Source organism: Temnothorax nylanderi, unplaced genomic scaffold, assembly GCF_030848795.1.
Source record: "Temnothorax nylanderi isolate EJ_2023f unplaced genomic scaffold, tnyl_v1.0 TNYL_tig0487_pilon, whole genome shotgun sequence".
NCBI lineage: Eukaryota > Metazoa > Arthropoda > Insecta > Hymenoptera > Formicidae > Temnothorax > Temnothorax nylanderi.
The window spans coordinates 51,219-57,968 of NW_027249549.1; the positions used below are offsets into that span (position 1 = coordinate 51,219).

The following is a 6,750-nucleotide window of genomic DNA, read 5'->3' on the forward strand; positions in this document are numbered from 1 at the left end:
GGAAGTTATGAGCAATCAAAGTCAAAATGCTCATTTCTTATTTAATCCACGATAAAAACTTTCAAAAGTAGAGATTTCAAGCTTTAAAATCCTTTTTTTAAATTTAAATTTTGTTCATTTTTAACAAAGTTACAGCTGCTTGAATTTTGCCTATTTTTAAAGACAAATTTAGTGTTCTTTTAAAATACCTGACACATTGAAGATAATGAAAGTGCTTCTAGCATGCTCGGATTTTAGATTTCGAATATGCAACAAAATCAATATGTAAGTATTTCTTCAGAAAAATGCATCAACATTGGTTAGCGCTTAAACGTTAAATTTTCTTTTCCTGCGTTAAAAACTAAAGTTACGATTTATTTAAACATTATTGGTGCAATAACTAGGTAAAACATTAATTTAAACATACATGTGTAGTTTAGACAGGATATAAATCCAGGTCAGAATTACAAATTTCTTGAATGTACCAGCATTTAATTATACAGTAAATAATATATTTATTTACAGTTACAATAGATTATACATATTAAATAAAACTTGATTTGGTAAGTATGAAGTAAATAACAACAATATAATAGTTTTATTAAATGTTTATTTAGCAATTATGTTTTCATGTATGTATAAGAAACGTAGCATATTCACATATTCACTTTGTATGTGTGTGTTCATATGTGTATGGTCAGAGGTACGAATATATAATACTGACGGGTTATATTACTGCTTAAAAATACGGCTTAAAAATAATTATGTTACTGTCTCGGTCTTCTGCCTCGTCTACCCCAATGGTAGTTAGCTGACGACATCTTTCTTCTTGTCGTCGTATCCCCGCGGCTCTGCCTCTTGGTCTTCGAACTGTAAATATGCTCATGTACCATAGCGTTTGGTCCAAAGCGTTTGGTCTGCACTATGCGATCGTGTTCTTCTCTATTTTAAAAAAGGTAATTTTGTACGAATATCACGCCTTTTTGTAGTACAGTAAAACCTCGTTTATCCGGCCTTCGATCAACCGAGGCTCCGCGTTATCCGAGCCACCGGACTTATCCGAGCACTCCGCGTTAACCGAGCTGTGCGCTCGGATAATACGGAAAAACTCGGATGAAACGGATGGCGCTTCGCTGTTATGCGATGCGCGCGAAGTATGTATGTAGTTGATGGCGAGATATTGCAGCTAAAAAACGAATGAGCAGGTTGAAGCAGTGCTCTATCACTGACTTTCTTAAACCACGTTTGTAATAAGTAATGCTTGTTACGCGAAAAATTAATCCACGTTCGTTAATTTTTCATTTTCATATGTTAATGTGGTTAAATTCCCTTGTACCATTTTAAATATACCAAAAATAAGGGAAGTTTTCGAGTTTTTTTTATTTATTCCGTGTTATCCGAGTTTTCGCTTATCCGAGGTACCCCTTCCCCACATTACCTCGGATAAACGAGGTTTTACTGTATTACGCATTTTATAAACAGTATGTACAGGGTGTTATTTCGAGGTATAATACTACCACTTTGTTTTTTTTTTTTTTCGAGTATTATTGACAATGCGATCAAGTGCGATTTTTTGCGCATTTTTATTACAGACGTTCATCATTACATTAACATAACAAAGTCTATACTTTCAAGGTACATGATGATCGTTTTAAAATGGTATCTACCTGTGAGATCTTTAAGGATTATGCGCAGTGTTCAAGCTCCCGCACGGAGCACATTAAGCTAAATTAGTCTTCGTTATTTTATTTTTATCTTGCAAATTGTCTTTATTTGTTCTCTCTCTCGCGAGCTTACCGATTATTAATATCGAGTCGCCGCAAGCGCTTGGACACATCGATAAGATTAAAGCGATCACAGACAGAGGCATTCCGGTAAACGAAACGCCGCGAACACCCCCAATAAATACAGAGGCTAATACTTCTTTTTTTTTTAAGGATTTCTAATGATATCCGTACCGCACGTAGGGCGTTCCCGTCGTTGCGAAACCGTTTCACGACTCGGAGGCTGCAAATGTAGCGAGTCGAGTTTGTAACGCAAGCTCCGTGTCCCAATTCGTTCTAGATACGCTCCTCTCTACCTAATGTAATACATTACTCGCGTAAAGTATCGCGCAATTGTAATTGTACGTTATAATAAATGTAGTACAAATAGAGAATATACCGCGCGCGCGCGTGATGTAAAATTGTAAGAGTAGACCTAAAAGGTAGTAAAATCGTAAAACGTAAATATCGTAGAAAAGTTTCGCGAAAAAGCAAAGGCTCGTTCCAAAACAATAGCGGAAGGCTTATAAAATAGAATAAAAAGAAAATATGATAAAAAATTTCCTCATACACATTCTCCGTTAAGCTCTGATATTTGTATGATTCTTCGTCCTTATGTTAGTTCGTCTATCGATTATCTGTCAGTAAGAAAGCATTTATACTTCTAGTAGACCGTCGTGTTATAATTCTGAAGGCACTGTTCAAAAGTTTATTACATTTCTTGGAATAACGGGTCTTCGCAAAACACCTCTTCGAATGGTGCGACAAGGAGAGTCGTTATAAACATCGACATGACCATTGCACACGCCTCCTTCGGTCTATATCACAAAATTCAAAATAGAGTAGTCTCAACTTGACAGCCTGTGCCACAATGCCAATGCCGTATTTGTCGGGTCTGTGATCGGTTAGGAATTATCGTGAGCTAGCAAAAATCGATGGTCAGAATTCAGGCTTATGATACGCAATGGCCGGTGCATTTCCATTAATTATGTCATATCAATATCGTATCATTATATTACACAAACGCTTATTAATTTAGAGGCACATTGCTAAGGGTCTCGGTTTTTTTTCTTTTCAAGTTGCTCCCTACATTAATGAACTTATGACAATTAGCTAATTACGATTATTCAATATGAATATGAAAAGATACATGTACAATAAACATGATTAATCTAATTCAATATCATCCTCACTTCCTTTTGCTCTTTACTTTCATTCGTTTTCTCACTCCAATAGACTGTTCTGCGTTGTCATCCTCGTTGCCACCACCGCGTCTTCGTTTACCCGACTTTTTGTTCTCTTCAATGTTTTTCATGTCCTAGGGTGTTACAATATCCTGAAAATAATTTTAAGTAATATAATAAAAGCCTAAAAGTTAAACCTATGGTTAAAATAATATATGGAATTTTAAGTAAAAATGCATTCAAATTTATATATCTAAAATCTACTTACACGTAGGAGTTGATAATAATCTCGTTGATTGGAATGTGGCTTGGATCAGTCAACTCGCGAAACTGTAATATAATAATAAATTGATTCAAATTTTCGGATACATCACTTCATACGATTCTTTCACACGATGACGGTTAATGTTAATTTCCTTACCTTATTATTATGTTTTGCGTGTTCTATACTTGTCGTCATAACGAAACATCTGACCGAGACATTGCGCTTCTTGGCTACCTGTATCTCTTTCTCGAAGCTGGATCGGGATTGGTATTGTCTATAACTATACTTTTTCCTTGATTCAAGTATATTGTTGGACTGCGGCAATGCACTTCTGCCAGCTGCCTAAAGTGTCTCTGTTGACGTATCCGTATTCCTTCAGATAATTCTTTGCAAAATGCGATTTTTCGGAGTCTGGACTGCCGATCATAAGTACCACCTGTTAATGGATATCTATAAGCACGAGGAAAGAGCGGGTCTCTGTTCACATTTGACGTTCACAATGATATTCGTGTTATGCACGATGCTTCTGTCGAAATCGAGGAATCACATGCCGGAAAAGTTTTACTTAGGTATTTATCATTAAAAGAATACTTTGTATAATTCTCTTTTATGTTATTTTTTTATTTTTTCTCATTAGATCATGGTACCAGAGGAACAAACACATTTTTCCAGCGAGTAGATGGGAACCTTTTGATCCAACGAAAAGTTACGACAAGTATACAGTGTCGGATAAAAATAGGAAGAAAGATAAAATCTGATAAACTTAGATTCAACGAATTGTCCAATTTCGTTTAAAGGATTCAGATTCAAAGGACTGTAAATATTAATAACCAGATAAATAACTTTGTTTCATCGTACAATTGATTCATTGTTCAACAGATTGTAATATATATATATATATATATATACGCGTATATATATATAGCTACATTGTATTTTTAAGGACTGTGATTTTAATTCATTTAGTTAAGTGATAATATTTAATTCATTTACTCGATTATGTAGCTCTACTAAATTACAGTCCTTTGAATCTGAATCCTTTAAACGAAATTAGACAATTCGTTGAATCTAAGTTTATCAGATTTTGTCTTTCTTCCTATTTTTATCCGACACTGTATACTTGTCGTAACTTTTCGTTGGATCAAAAAGTTCCCATCTACTCGCTGGAAAAATGTGTTTGTTCCTCTCGTATCATGATCTAATGAGAAATAACATAAAAGAGAATTATACAAAGTATTCTTTTAATGATAAATACCTAAGTAAAATTTTTCCGGCATGTGATTCCTCGGTTTCGACAGAAGCATCGTGCATAACACGAATATCATCGTAAACGTCAAATGTGAACAGAGGTTCGCTTTTTCCTCGTGCCTAATCGCAATATTACATACATTAAAATAACATGCCAACATTGTGATATTGCTTCATAAGTTTTATCATTTAGTATCTTTACCTTAGTTACAATAAAATCGTAAAACGTATAATGGTGCGGTAATATAGGAAAGATCCTCCTTGACATACATTAACTGATCTGCCATTACTGTTTTAAGCTCGCTGAATTCACGCCTCAAAACTTCTAAACATCTCTGAAGAAGCTGATAGATAGAATTACCTGTATGTGAAAATTTAATAATTTATGCAGTAGAACATTATATATCACGCCAATGTTACTCCAAAAGTGACACTGGAGTATTTTAATAAATCACTAAGACATTCACCTTTCTTCATTATAACACTCCGACGATGGCCAGATCCATCCCAATAACTGAATGTGATCTCAATTTCTTCTTCCTTCAACGCGTTCTGCTTTCTAGCCCATTCTTGCCTCAATTCTTCCTTAAGTTTATTTTCCTCCTCCTCCCTTTCCCTATCTGGCAAGAAACTTGTATCTACATCTGGATTTTTCTTAATCTTCTTAATCGCGGGGCCATCAGATTGCACATTTTCTGACTGCAGGGATTTTTCGGCATTGTCTTCGTCAGAAGACATCTCAGCTACATCTTCGGCTTCGTCCAGATTAAAAGACAAAGCTTGAATCTGTCTCTTCTGTTTGTTCTTTTCTGTCTGCTTCGCCGCTAACGTTCTTTCCTTTTCCTGCTCTTTTTCACGTTCCTTCTATCTATATCAAAGCATAAAACACTGGGAAAAAATCACATAACATTTAGAGCACTGGGCAGAAATCACACACACATATATATATATATATATATATATATATTCACGCCAAACTGCATATATAACATCGTGTTATTTTTACATTACATTTAGGAAAATTATTTCATATAGACGTTAAACTTACATACATAGGGAGCTTTCCAGCAAGTGACACAAGCCGACACAAACGTCGTTCTATCTTTCTTTTTTGGCATTTTGGAGTAACAAAGACAAAACGATACCTGTGTCGACTTGTGTCGCTTGCTGGAAAGCTCTCATAAATGAATCTCGCGTTTTATGTGAAATCGCGTTTTATGTTAAATTTGTAAGAAATCGGTAATCTAACCTATACTATGTTTACGCGAGCGTTACTTAATTCTGTAGTAACTTACGAACGATACGATAATTCCTCCGCATAAACTGGAGATTTTATAGTAACTACGATGATATCGTTCGTATAAGTTACTACAGAAGTAATACTCACGTAAACGTAAACTATTACAATTCCTGTCACATGCACTTAGTCGCGTAAAAGAGTCACGGTGCGGTCACGCTTCGCGTCGTATAATAATAGGATAATTATATGTAAATAAAACAATTACCTTGAATCAGAAAAAATATTAATCGTCGCGTCGCGTAAAGAGTCACGGTCGGTCTCGCTCCGGCTCACTACCGTGTCTCTCGATAGGTTAACTGAACTGACAGTGACAGCGCACTGAACGCACTATCTGCTCTGCGCGCAGTACACACACGTATTAACTGAACTGACTGTGACAGCGCGCTGGCGAAAGCGCCGCCAGTGTCGAAAAAGTGAAAAGGACGCGATTCCAGCCAATGAAATGATGGCATGGCATGGCATGAGAGACGGTCGACGTAGAAGAAGAAGTATCTTAAAAATAAATTTTCACATTTGGACTTTGCGTCGCAATATCTCCGCTCGTAGGGCACGTAGCGGAAATATTATAAGAGAAACCCCCCCCCCCTAATTCGACCCCAAGCTATCGATCAAGCCTACTTAGAACTTGATCCGTTCACTCGTTATCGAGATCTCAACATCTTGAGTACTCGCAACCCGTCGCGTCGCGTAAAAGAGTCACGGTCGGTCTCGCTCCGCGTATACTTGGCGCGAGACACTACCGTGTCTCTTGATACTATAATTATTAATATTAAGAAAGTAAAAACGACCGCTATGATTTAAATCAATAGAGAGGATAAATTCCATAATAAAAATGCTATAATTATTAATTAATGTTAATCTTATGATGTTAAACTTCCTTTTAATTTATTTCATCTTTCGACGGATTTTTTATGTAACGGGATTATTATGATGTATTACAGTTAATTAGAGGGATTTATTTCATTGATTGAAAGAGTCTCTGTAAAACACGAAACGTCCCAGTTATTTTGA

At 35.8% G+C, this 6,750-nt stretch overlaps 1 long non-coding RNA gene across 4 annotated transcripts; it reads right to left on the reverse strand.

Annotated features, from left to right (window-relative positions):
- Positions 1–572: 572 nt before the first annotated feature.
- Positions 573–6,290, reverse strand: LOC139783297 (uncharacterized). Of its 4 annotated transcripts, XR_011721200.1 has the most exons (7): positions 5,945–6,290; positions 4,907–5,307; positions 4,642–4,800; positions 3,348–3,627; positions 3,195–3,256; positions 2,936–3,078; positions 573–921 (listed from the first exon to the last, which is right to left on the reverse strand). It is a non-coding gene; the product is annotated as an uncharacterized lncRNA (long non-coding RNA). The 4 variants fall into 4 exon arrangements; XR_011721198.1 differs by lacking the exon at positions 573–921 and having other exon boundaries at positions 1,919–3,078; positions 3,348–3,607; XR_011721197.1 differs by lacking the exon at positions 573–921 and having other exon boundaries at positions 1,919–3,078.
- Between the last annotated feature and the right edge of the window lie 460 nt (positions 6,291–6,750).